This window comes from Cydia strobilella, chromosome 1 (genome assembly GCF_947568885.1).
Source record: "Cydia strobilella chromosome 1, ilCydStro3.1, whole genome shotgun sequence".
NCBI lineage: Eukaryota > Metazoa > Arthropoda > Insecta > Lepidoptera > Tortricidae > Cydia > Cydia strobilella.
Genome location: NC_086041.1, coordinates 14,198,291 through 14,212,202, shown reverse-complemented (window position 1 = coordinate 14,212,202; position 13,912 = coordinate 14,198,291). Strand labels below are relative to the sequence as shown.

The 13,912-nt window shown below is 37.4% G+C and overlaps 1 protein-coding gene across 1 annotated transcript in view; it reads left to right on the top strand.

Annotated features, from left to right (window-relative positions):
• LOC134741437 (homeobox protein Nkx-6.2) overlaps positions 1-13,912 on the top strand; it is a 66,373-nt gene that overhangs the window by 37,763 nt on the left and 14,698 nt on the right. The window lies entirely within an intron of this gene.

Below are 13,912 nucleotides of genomic sequence, written 5' to 3'. Positions count from 1 at the left end.
GATATATTAATCGATGATATTAAGATAAGGTCGGCAGAGACGCGGCATGAGAATAGGTAGCCGTAATAAGTAGCTGTAATATTTCTAATCATGCTTGCACAAAGACAAAAATCGGTTTCATTAAGTTTATCTTCTCTATAGTTTCAGTCAAACATTTCGATTCGTGACCATAGGTAGATAACAAGTAGCATTCCTTAAACGGGTTTATGAATTGAGATTTAATATAAGTTTAGTTTGTTCCTCTATATACGCTATGAAAGAATAAAGGATGACTCACGTTAGACCGGGCCGTGACCGGGCCGGAGCTTCCGGCGCTTACTTTTCTATGACATGACAGGTGATCACGTGATGCTTTCCATAGAAAACAAAACGCCGGAAGCTCCGGCCCGGTCACGGCCCGGTCTAACGTGAGTCATCCTTTAACAAAATAGTTTTTTTATAGAATCCAATGCACTTATTAGAAATCCTGTGTTTTAAATCCAACGACGTCGGGTGAAAAACACTGAAACATTTTGAACGTAAACGAGAAAATTAATAAAGAATACCTACACCCGCAGTTTACATTATAGGTACCAACTATATATATAAATTGGTAACCAACCCGTAATATTCAATTTTTAGAGACTTATTTAGTAGACTTAAAAATATTGTTGTTTTTTTTTGCTTTTCAGAAAATCGGATAATTTGCCTCAAAATAATCCTTACCTAATACATATACAAACACTATGCAGATAAAACATTACAATATATTTCATGCAACCAGAATACCGACTTCATAGTCACACAAGGAAAATGTTTGAAAAATTTTACACCACTGTTTTTTATCGCAAAAAAACTCTCCTCTCTCAATTCTTTAAATCAGTCACATGTCACCTGCGTCCTAAAAACGAATTTATTGACACCTCATTGACCAAAATTATCTATTAGGTACCTACCTAGTTTTGTTTTGAGGCTATGGTGGAGTTTCCACACCACACAAGCATAAAATCATATCGCTGCTAAAATCATAACTCTTCACGTAGTCGGGTAAAAAAGACTTTGCCAATGTTATAAAGATAACTATACTCTCTCACGGTGTCAGTCAAATCACGCGTGTAAATTCCTCGTTTGGCCACGCAGCCACTTTAATTGATTAGGTGTGCGAGAGAGTTAACATATGATCTATCGATATTATCTCGAGAATAAAGTGGTTTGCGGTTAGATTGTCACTGCGAACTGCCTGATCAATGATAATACATGCAGCTATATCCTGTTTGATTATTAAAACTAATATAGGTTAATTCAATGTAGTCTCCTGACTGCTATTGTTAAAAAGCAATTCTACAAGCATTGCTGATACACACAGAAAGATTGGTCGATATACTCGTAGGACTCAAGTGCATAGACCACAGCAAAATGTTTGAAATAATTAGTCTTAACATTTAGGTGCTAACTTAAGGCATAGTTGCGATAATCAAATGGTTGTTTATTAATATTGGCGCTTATAATAACTTCTATTCTACCCATAAACTATAATACTTTTTGTAGAAACGTCTTTCTATATAATACGAGTATGTTACCTATTCCGGCACAATATACGAGTATAGTACTCTTAAGAAGTTGTTATAGGATATGATCTACAAGCATGAAGTAATTAAATGATCGTCTGTCAGTAATGTTTCTAAGTAACAACACATTTCGGCCCACATACCGTAACTACGTAAAATTGTAATAAAACAAGGTTCTATTACAAACATTTAGATTCTGCTTAGAACTCCAAGATGCTGTGTAATGGCAAACTAATGGCACGTGTGTCTGTCAGCATTCCCGCCAAATAACACCTCATATGTGCCCATATACCGTATTACGCTTGTCTATAACGCACCGTATCATTCCCTCCCGAGGAGGAGGACAATCGATAGCACATTATTCATATGAGCCGACGACGCGCCCGGCCTGGCGGCGGCTAAGGAATGACGTAGAGTCGCTCTTTGTAATATTGATGCGAGTTACAATTTTTATACATTACCAGTACCTACTATAAGTGTAAATTTGCATGATTTTTTATTTTTCTTTTGGGATGGAAGAGAAACAAGCAGTTTTACAATATAGTAACAAAGTATATCCATTCATGATATTCCATTAATGAATCCTTGTAAGCTTAAAGGGTCAGCCACTATAGCTTGTAACTCCACTAGAGCTGAGAGCTGCTGTAACTGCTTAACATCAAGCGGGCTGTATTGTATGCCACCGTCGTGGATGAAAACAATTATTACGATTACAGCATAATAAATATTAGGTAACATTTTTTGTGTAATATTAAACACATACTAGTATAAATTGTTTCTGTTTTTTTTTTAAATCTTCTTCTAGCTATGAGTTAATATATCTAATTTAATGTTCACTCTTCTTTAAATAATAACAGCTCCAACAAATTCAAAGATTACAAAAATTATATAGGAACTCGTAATCATATAAAATATTTCAAAGGTCTCTCCACAACTTCCTAGTCCTGACATCGCCAGCGTGTCGCGGTATTGCATTATCTGCTCGACTCCATGTACACTTTGTTATTGCACACTTGTTATGTTCTTCTAATATTGTAATAGTCGTATTGTAATCAGCGTAACCTGCTCCATGCATGCATGCATGTTACGCTGATAGGACTTGCAGCAAACAACGACAGCAGATTTGCTCTAATAGCATAGTAGAAATGTTTAGGAATATTAAATATTGTTTATACAAAAAGGTACAAAGAGAACCCTTATGGTGCGACTCTGTCCGTCCGTCCTTCCGTGCGTCGTCCGTCTGTCGCATCGCAAAATATCGCGAGAACTACTTAAAAAGCTATAGATTTGAAATTTGGAATAGTCATGAACAACACTAACCCAGACAGATTGAGTGTTATTTTTTTTATTAAATATGAAAAATGACCCATATGAAAAGGGGACAAAGTTATAGGTCAAGTGGAGTATCGTTTGAAAGAGCTCAAATTGTAAATTTCAAAACAATATTTGATTCTTTTTTTACATTGTAAAAAAAATATGAAGGAAAATGTAAAAAAATATACCATTCTCTCCCTTATCTCTGAAGTTTACTAATGAAAAAAATGAAATTTTTACAGAACATTAACATTACATAAATTAATTTATTTAAACTTTATTACACAAAACATATTGTACAACAATGGATAAATTTTACACGAACAATCACGCTTATCTTGAAAACTTTTTTTTTTAATTATCCAGAAACTTTTCCGAATCGAATTTGCCATTTTGCCACCTTTGCGAGTATTTATTATATTAAACTTATGAGATTACTTTTAAAACACCTTCTTTTAAATAAAATAAAAATGTTGAAATCGGTTCACATGAAAAATAATGATCCCTGAAAAACCAACGCATCGGTCGCGCAAATTAGCCGATTTACCGATAGATGGCGCTGTACATAAATATTCTTATCATACTTCTGATCAAAAGTCTTTTGTGTTTATAGTTACATGAGACAATTGAAAGTTTGTACGGAACCCTCGGTGCGCGAGTTAAACGAACTCGCAATTAACCGGTTTTTTATTCTGATTACGCACACCTACCACATTATTGCAATCGCAATTTACAAAAGGAAATATCTTTATCTAGGTAATCTTTTTCATTGAATTTATTATCTTATATTGAAGAAATAAAATCTGCGCTCTTCTTCATTACAAATGATCATACACATGTATCCATATCCAGCATCTATTAATGAACTTAGCTTCAAAAAGTTGATCAAATCCCCTGAACACATATTATATTTGTTATTCCATTTAAGCTTCCTTACACCCTTTGACCCATCTTCCAATATTTCCAAAGTGCACAGTCTGTCGCATTATTTTAAATAGCCATCAAAAGCATGTTGGCCGGCCAATCGGAAAGACATTAGCCGGATCGATTCCCGCTACACGTGTCTTTCCCCCCCCCTGGGAGGGTGTCCCGGGGCCCGTATATGGACTGCTTGGGCCAGACGTTTTCGGCAAACGTAGACAATGCTAGTTTAAATACCTATTGCGGTATGGGTGTCTGAAAATTTTTTATTTTTTGTATAAAATGTCTTTATGAAGAAAATAAATTATTTTTAGGATATAAACCTTAAGTTACACATTTTATAAATGGCTTTAAGAAATTTTACCACTGTCAGAGACTCGAAATTATTTTTAACTTTTATTTAAGCTCATCTCGTACGTGCTGCGTCTAAGTCTACAACCAATTTACGGCTATAAATAAGATTTTCCTGTTATACATTATTGGGTGTTTACCTGTAAATAAAGAACTATTATTATTATTATTATTACGGCAAAACACACTTCAGGTACCTACTTTGAAAAAATAAAATCCCTTTTTGAGTAAAATCAGTTTTTTTTTTCAATTAACTAAAAAAGTTGATATTTATATCCCTAGCATATTTATATAATCATAGCAAAAGACTATACCCTACAATAACCCAAGAGCACGGTGTCTATAAAAGGTAAAAGCGAATAAGCAATAGCGATCGACTGGAGAGGGAGAGGCTAGAGGCCGATAATCGCGCCGTGCGTATGCGGCTCGCGGGGCCTTTATTATTATATCCACATATTGACTAGGGCTCGCGGTCGAATCCGTGTTTCGTTTACACGTTTCGAATACCCGTTTCCGAATAATACGTAAACGGTTTTCTGGCCCGTTCCGCACGTTTAATTAAGAAACGTGTAGTTAAGACCCGTGTACACGGATAAACGGGTATTCGAAGAAACGTATCTTATTTATCCGTGGCTCCGGGACACGTCCTTGACGATAGTAGCGAAGGAACGAACGCCAGCTACAAATGAATAGACAAAAGATTCATGACGAGTTTATGTCATATTTAACCTTATTCCGTGGGTCATAGAGACGAAATTCAATAAACGGTTTAGAAACCCCTTTCTTGGGCAGGTAGTTTTTGCTTGCAATAGGTATTACGAGTATTCACGCTTTTTATCAAAGTATAGTACTTTATATAGCACTTTAAATAGCTACTTTTTTTACGTTGCGGGTTAGCAATATAATAAAAAAACCTGCTAGTACTTATTTAAAAAAAATATCAGAACCATCGAGTTCAGTATATAGATCTAGGCAGGAAGTCAAACTAATGTTCGAAATTGGCATTAAGTATTTATAAAAAAAAAACAATTTTAACTTGCTTCTTTATTTTTAGTTAAATTTAAGAACATGATATGAAATTGTATTTCTTGTCATATAATGTAGGTACACCTTATAAAACAAAGTCCCGTCCGTATGTCTGTCTGTATGTTCGCGATAACCAGACCTCACCTATGGAAGAAGTTTTTCTTTGGGAATGTTTATGTGTATATTTTGTTAAGGTTTTGTTTAAGTTGGTAGAAATATGACGATGTTTGCTAATGAAGTTAGAAAAAATCACGCTGGCTTAATCGAAAACGCTGCCCAATCTATTTGATCTCAATGTATGGTGGACTGTCTCTCTTTCATTGGTCTACAAAAAAGTCTGTCTATCTGATGGCTGTCTGTCTATATTTTAAGAATAATTAACCCATTATCAACTTCAAAAAAAACCGGACAAGTGCGAGTCGGACTCGCCCACCGAAGGTTCCGTACAAACTTAATTTTAAATGTTTGTTGTTATGGCGGCAACAGAAATACATCTGTAAAATTTTTAACTGTCTAGCTATCACGGTTCATGAGATACAGCCTAGTGAGTGGTGACAGACAAATGGACAGTGAACTCTTAGTATTATTAGGCTTCCGAAGTGAATACTTGTTACAGAATGTATTTTATTATGCTTGACTCTCTATGCGAAGCCGGGGCGGGTCGCTAGTTATTAATAAACACTTTAAATCAACATGATAAAATTGCACCTTCTCAATAAATTCTAATTGTTTTTGCTTTAGGTACCTCTTACCACAGTAAAACGCTTTTTAGTGCGGTGCAGCTACAAAACAATGGAAAACATTTTCTTGTGCATATGTTTTGACCTTATTACAACGACATAAAGCTTATAATTGGCGGTGACACTTGTGATAATAGTTTGGGAACCTACATGTTTTCGACGATAACAAACAAAAGGATATTGGAAAACAATGGATGGATGGACCACCGGTCGGCAACGTGCGCATTTAAGTTTATTACCTGAACGCTAGTGAGAAAGTGACCAAAGTGAATTATGAATGACTACCAATTTAAAGATCTATCTTAATGTAATTAGCAATATTATCGCAAGTTATCCAAGGTAGTATGGGTTTTTATGGTTCTTGGGTAAAATTTTGTTTTTCATTTGAGCATGATTACTCGATAATCCCGCTTTTGTGTACCTACTAATAACTTTTTTGCGCCGTTGGCAGGTTTGTTGTTTTCGCAAAGCAGTAATAGATCCGAGATAAAAATAATCACGAAATAATTAAACTGTTATTTTTAATTAATATTGTATTCTGTCTGCACACCTCTTATTAACGAAAATACTATACCATTATATAATTATAAAAAAAATCTATGATCGATATCAAATTTATGTAATTAACTTAGAAGCAATCGGTTTTATTAAATGATATAAATAGTTTAAAATTAAAATTATGTAACCTACTATTAAACATAGGAAGATGGCTCAGTACCTATGTTTTATCAATACGGTTAAAAACAATTTAAAAAAAGTAATTGTGCGGTTTTATGAAACCACGATGCAAGTGAAACTTTTTTCGGATTGCAGGCATTTAACTAAAAAAAATCGGAAATTAATTCGATTTACGGTATTATAATCGCGGTTTTAATCTTAACTTAATAAATTGGGGCAATAGAATAAAAGCTTCACTTTAAAAATCGTACGACAAACGAATTCATCTGAAGTCGGCATAATAATAGTGGACCTTGTTACCATTGTACATTGGCTCAAACTGGTTCGGAGTATTTGGACCCGTTCGGAACGGTCTTAAGTACCCGTGTAAACGGAGATACGTGTCTGAGATACGTTTCTTGGGAACGTTCCTTCGAAACGTTTTCGAATCCCGGCGGTTCCGTGTAAACCGGGTTCTTAGTACCGCCGGGCTTAAGAACACGGGTATACGTTTCGGCGTGTAACACGGATACCGGGAGCCCTAATATTGACTCGCGCTGAGCGAATTTCACGACAAATGGACGAAACTGAGCAGTTGCATCCGGTATTACAGAGGACTAAATTCGTTTGTTTATTAGCCACGTTCGAAGGATTTGAAGAATGTCGTAGAAATGCAAACGCTAAATACAAAGGTAGTATACGAGTATATTAGGTATTATAATACACTTAAAAAAATATATAATCATAGCAAAACTTAAGATTTAAATAAAATAAATACTACTAATGATTAGTTAAGTATTTGAAATGAAATATGTATATAAAGAAAGTTATAATTTTATAAACATGGAATAAAAACGATGTATGTAGGGGAGACCGAGGTGAGTTGAAACAGAGGTAAGTTCAAACAACGTCAATTTTGCGGTATTTATAATCGTCTTGAGCCCTATACGCATATCCCTCACCAGCGGACGACGGGACGAGGCTAAACATCGGTTTTTCCAGCTCGATAACAGTTATAAATGTGTCAAATTTGACGTTGTTTCAACCTACTGTTTTAACTCACCTCGGTCTCCCCTACCTATTATAAAACGATATACTTACAAAGTGTTGTAGATGCACAGTTGCATACCCGCCTAGTAGTTTATTTGTTATACTCGTATCATTGCGTTGAACAGTATTAATTGCCAGAGTGGGATCACATTAAGCTTCACCTGTAATTTATCACTGAAATAAATAATGACTAACATTTAAAAATAACCACTACAAATTAATAAAAACCACGTGACGTGAGACGTGTCCATAAAAATCTGTGTGGCCATGAAATTTGATGCGCCATCATATCAATATAACGAGGAGTTCTCTTAATACCATTCGATTGTATTCGATTCCATTCGATGCTCAGATCGATTCATGAATATATATTGCGCTTTCACTCGGCCTATGCGAATAATGAATTCGTTTATCCTGATTATGTTCTCGATTCGTATGATGTAATCTATTTGCATTTTTTTCTGGATAAAAAATATTGTATGGCAATCGATGTGTGAGTTTATTGTATTTGATTTTGTCTCTTTTCTGATTGGGCCCTTTCATGTTGGAAAATAAATTTATTGTATGTACATATATTACAATAACATAACAATAACCGCACTTAAAGTAAGTAATATTCGATATTATAGCAATAACTACTATTCCTGTATACTTCAAAATCTTCTACAGATCCAATACCAAATAGGGTGAAGCAAACAGTATCATTCAGGTACTTATATCTAATTATATATCTATAAGTCACTGAAATTGAGTCCTGAAATACATTTATTTCATGCACAGAAGTATGTGTTTATAGCTTAGGCAAGTAGGCACGCATTTGTGCACAAAATGTAGTTAGAAATACACAATAAACAGTATCACATAAGACATATTCCTTTAAATAAACTTTGTATTTACAGGTAGGTACCTAATGTTGACTAATGATAGCGAAAATCTTGAGTACGTACAGATTTTATTTTAAATTTGTGCAAAAATGCTAAACTGCAGCTGCCAGTGGACAAATAAGAACCTAAATAATCAACACGACTTTAACGCAGCGTCTTACGTAAGCGAACAACTCGCGAAAGCGAAGCGAAGCGGCGCGGCAGGCCCACGGCGTTCGCGTTCGCAACGAGTTCGCCCACGTAAGACACTTTTATAGGTAATAGGTATCAAAGGATTGATTCACCCCGCGCCGCATCGCTCTTGAGCGTAGCGAGTGTTTCAACACAGAGAAGTAAAATACATTTGCAACCGTGTATAACACAAAACTTTTCACCTCACTATAGCGAGGAAAGTGCAACATCCACAGGCGTTAGATCATCTTCATCACTGGAATCACTCATTTTTTTACGATATTATAAGAAAAAACTGGAAATTCTGTATTTTTACGTGAGAAGTTTTAAGTAAACGTCAATATATGACGTATGAAATGTCAATGATGCGTTTTGAAATTGCATCGACTAAACTTGTGCGTTCATTGCGTGCGTGCGTTTGTTATATTGAACGTCATTATTAAAAAACTTGGGAATAAAGCTTTTGGTATTTATTATTAGATTCTCAAACCATTTGTTTAATGATAATTAATATCGAACGAACCATTATTATGAGCGTTTTACGTTTTGTTATCTGTCAAGCTACTTAAACACGCTCCATCCAAGGTCAAATTACTTTCCCCACTAGTGGATAAAATGCGTTTTTCCCCGCTTGTTTTAAAGGACAAAAGACAACTTTCCGAGCTAGTGAGGGGAGAAGATATTATTAGATTCATAAAATAATGTATAGTAATGTATGATTAAGATTTAGTAATATGATTTACTTATCATCTAATCTAGATTAGACGTATGTATTAGTTTATAGCAGTCTTACTAGTACAGTAACTTAGAGTATTTATAAATTGCAGTTTGCGTTACTCCATTGTTTCAGTCAAATCAAAACTAGTGATCAAGTGTCAATTCTAGCTGGTCTTTAGGTATTCATAGGTGCACGTGAAAAGATAGATTTACGTCACAGGTGTCAGCAAAGCGACTTGTTTGTCACCGCCCATCCGTCACATACGTAAACAAAAATCGGCTGTTGAAAAAAAAACACCATTTCATACCTATCCATTTACCCGGGTGGGTATCAGGGTCCATTAATAACGCGGACTTATCCGGCCTAATCTGGTTCATTCCCGCTTTCCGCGAACGATTCTTTTTCGCGCCAAAAAAGCCGCCATGTCTGTCCGCGCAGATTTATTGCGTTCGCGGATTAAATGCTGGATAAATAATAAAACCGCGTATAAAACACTCGGTGTGTGATTCCGATATCGGATATCCGAACGTTTCTGCCAACGTAACCAGCCAACCCGCGAACGTTTAATTTCCGTTTTGTTGCGTTGTCTGTGGAGCGAGTTTCCTTTGTTTTTTCAAACCGGCAACATTATTGTCTGCACCAAAGAGTTGGTTAGATAGGGCACTGAATGTAGGGTTGTTTGCGCGAATTTTCAATTTGTTTCGGCGGTTTCCTTTATCGGGCTCCTCTCCAGGGACTGAGATATCCCCCTGTTATTGATAGTCGTAACGGCGTAATTGGAGTGTTTACGGCCGAGCCGATGGGCTATGAAAATTATGTTAGTAAACAAAGGCTTCCTTTACGCTTTATTACTCATATCTGTAAAATAAATAATGACTACAAAAGAGCTGAAATTGCTTGCACGTCTTTCTTTGCTACACATTATTTCAAAAATCTGACAAAATAAATTTCTAATAACTTCATTAAATAAATTAAGACATTAAATTAAAAGAAAAAAGTAATTTCCAATGCTTGATGCATACGATATAAGAAATTGAATATTCCTAATTTTATCATAACACACTAGCGATTCATTGAAAGCAGATTCGAATAATAGGAGAATCATAATTGTCTGCTCAGTTTAGCAACTTAGCATAAAAGTATTGATTATTTTGACATAAGAACATACTCTTACTTCTTCATGACTTACTTGACTTGACTTATTGTCCTATGTCCCCTAGGTGGGGCAGAGGGCGTCCACAGTGCGCCGCCATCTGGATCGGTCTTGAGCTTCGTGCTTGACTTCGCTCCAAGTCTTCCCAATAGCCTTCGCCTCTGCAATGATAGTCCGGCGCCAGGTCTGCTTTGGACGGCAACGTTTCCTCTTTCCTTGGGGATTCCAGTCTAGGGCTTGCCTCGGTATGTGCTCAGGATCCCTTCGGAGTGTATGCCCAATCTAACTCCATTTCCGGCGCTTGATCTGCTGGTCGATCGGAGTCTCATTGCAGCATCTCCACAGGTTGATATTGGAAATTTTCTCGGGCCAGTATATACCGAGAATGCGGCGGAGGCAGCGGTTAATACAGACTTGTATCTGGCGCGAGATGTCTTTTGTGACCTTCCACGTCTCGCACCCATACAGCAATACGGTTTTCACGTTTGACCGGAATATTCTGAGCTTGACTCTCCGTGTCAGTTTACTTGATTGCCATACGGGGCGAAGCTGTGCGAAGGTTGCTCTTGCTTTGGCTATTCTCGAAGCAATGTCCTCTTCGGTCCCTCCTGTTTCCGACACGACGCTCCCGAGGTAAGTAAATTTGTGGACTTGCTCCACAGCCTCTGTGCCAATAAGGAGCGGCACGGTACTTGTCGCCCTGCACCTCATCTCCTGGGTCTTCCGGGTGTTGACTTTGAGTCCCGTCTTCATTGCCTCACTTCGAAGGTCGTCCAGCTTGGCTTGCATATCAGCGCGTGTGTGGCTCAGCAGGCATAGGTCATCGGCATAGTCCAGATCTTCTAAGATGTTGGAGAGTCCCCACTCTATGCCGCGGCGCTTGTTGTCAATGGTATGATGCATGATGCCATCGAGAACAACAAGGAAGAGGAGAGGAGAGAGAAGACACCCTTGTCGCACCCCCGCATTCACTGGAATATCCTCCGAGACGAGGCCATTGTGCGTCACTCTACAAGAGTAACTCTTGTAGATAGCCTTTATGAGGTTGATGATTTTCTCGGGGACACCAATTTCACGCATTTCACTTCTTCATGGTCGTACATATTTTACGAGCTACTTAGTGTATGTCATGACATCACTTTTCTGATCTGGTTTTGATCAACGTCAAAATATAGCAGCTGTGCTGTGGTTGCCCAATTCTTAATTCTCACCGCTTTGGGTTTAGGTAGATGTAATAATGGTCTAGTTAAATATTCTGCGCTGAAGTTTTTAACGCAGTCAACTCGCAACGATTGGTGATCCAATGTTAGTAACTATGCTATCCTAGCTGAGTATATTTAACATGAACATACTTATAAACTTATAAATTTTCCAATAGGTAACTTTTAACAAACGCATCACTTTATGCTGATATACTAGTAATCCCATTAAGCCGTCACATTACTCCATATCACTAAACAAATCAATCTAATCGCCCCTAAACGAACAGTAAATACATTGCAAAATGTAAAATAATGCACCCTTCACACGATAAGACGTGGTCGCGGTTTGCTGGCAACATTGGCTAATACCTTAATTTAAATTTAAATGACATCTAAGCTCGTGGACGATAGGGGGTTTGGGAGTGACGTTGTGTTTTGTTTAATGGTTTTACAAATTGTGGTCAGGAGTGATTTAGCTATAAATCGCCTTTATTTTTAAGGACATTACACCTGATGTTAATCCAAGCGCTGATCTTTAATTAATTATTCTTTAAGGTTACATTCGTATTGAGGTTGAGACTGCAACTCTGGGTTTGCAGCAGCAGGAAATCGGTGATGACACTGTCACTTTCCGGGATAAATGGGCTATGAAACGGTCACTTTCCGGGGGTAAATGGAGATGACACTGTCTCTTTCTGGGATAAATGGGCGATGACATTGTCACCTTTCGGGATAAATTGGCGATTACACTTTCACTTTCCGGGATAAATGGGCGATGACACTAACACTTTCTGGGATAAATCCCGCACCTTTTTCATTACTTGCACAATGCTTAGATAAATACTTGCCTAATACTTGCTATTTAAACCTAAGATGGACTACCTACCTAACCCTTATAACTAAGAACAGCTATAAAAAGTAATGAAATAGATTCATTTGTATTTGTATAAATGAGCGTTGACATTGACACTGTCACTTTCCGTGATAAATGGGTGATGACACTGTCACCTTCGGGGATAAATGGACCCACGGCGTATAATGGATATAAATGGACGATGACACTGCCACTCCGGGATAAATTGTAGGTATTAATGTCTTTGCAGCATTGCTGTCGTGATTATATAAGAAAGTTCATGCCGTCAATCATTTTATCAAGGAGATTGATACTATTGATAGTAACAGCTTCGGTTTGTCTCTGCTGCAACGTGGCAACAGTAATGCTGCTACAGTCACAATTTGAATGTAGCCTATACATAAAAATATTATCAGTCTGCAATTACACTTAAACCATCACCACTACCACCTTAAACTAGTAACAACAAAGCATAAAACAAATATCGCCAAAAACTTTATTGCAAACCGAATAGTAAAAGCTTGGAACAAATTACCCTCTGAAGTTGTGAACTTTACAAAAGTATGAATCAATTTAAAAATTGACTTGACAAACTATCTAACCAGTGAAATCGTGCTAACTATGATTTAGACGTACCAGCATCAGCTGCCTGTCTAAAACGACAAAATCATCTTGTGGCGAGCGAGCTGACGGTGAATGGCGACACCGCGGACCCCTATTCCAGAGGGCTCTTTCATCTGGCCCTCGCCTCTGTGCATGCCTTAACTGGCGGGCCAGAGTGGAGTCGTAAGAGCGGGACCTATGCTCCAGGTTGGAAATGTAAAATGTCATAACGCCGGCGGCCTGCTGAACGGATTACCGGGAACTGGCTACCGCAGACTCACCTCTCGACAATCTCACAGCCACTTGCCAGCTGTTGTAGGGCCCATGAGTTGGTGAGTCCTATTGAAAGGCTGAGACTGATTGTCACGGCAGGTGTCCGCTAGTCTCCTCCCATAGCCCATTGTCCAGTCCATCCAACTTGCATATCAATAGCCTATGACCTTAGATCCCATCACAAAAGTGCTGCACTGCAATAGTCTTTGCACCTGGCGGGGACCATTTCTGGATGTATCATATTGTGCGCTCGGGGATGGTATCCCTTGCTTTTAGATTAAATTGACTTACTTAATAATAATTGCCTCTGCGCTGTTGGCTATGGCCTCACGCACGCCTCTCAAAGGTCCGGGACCTCATGGTCCCGAGATGTGAAAAGGACAAACAAATAATAATAATATTTTTTATATACATATTGTAAAAATCCTAACTTGAGATAAAAGATAAAT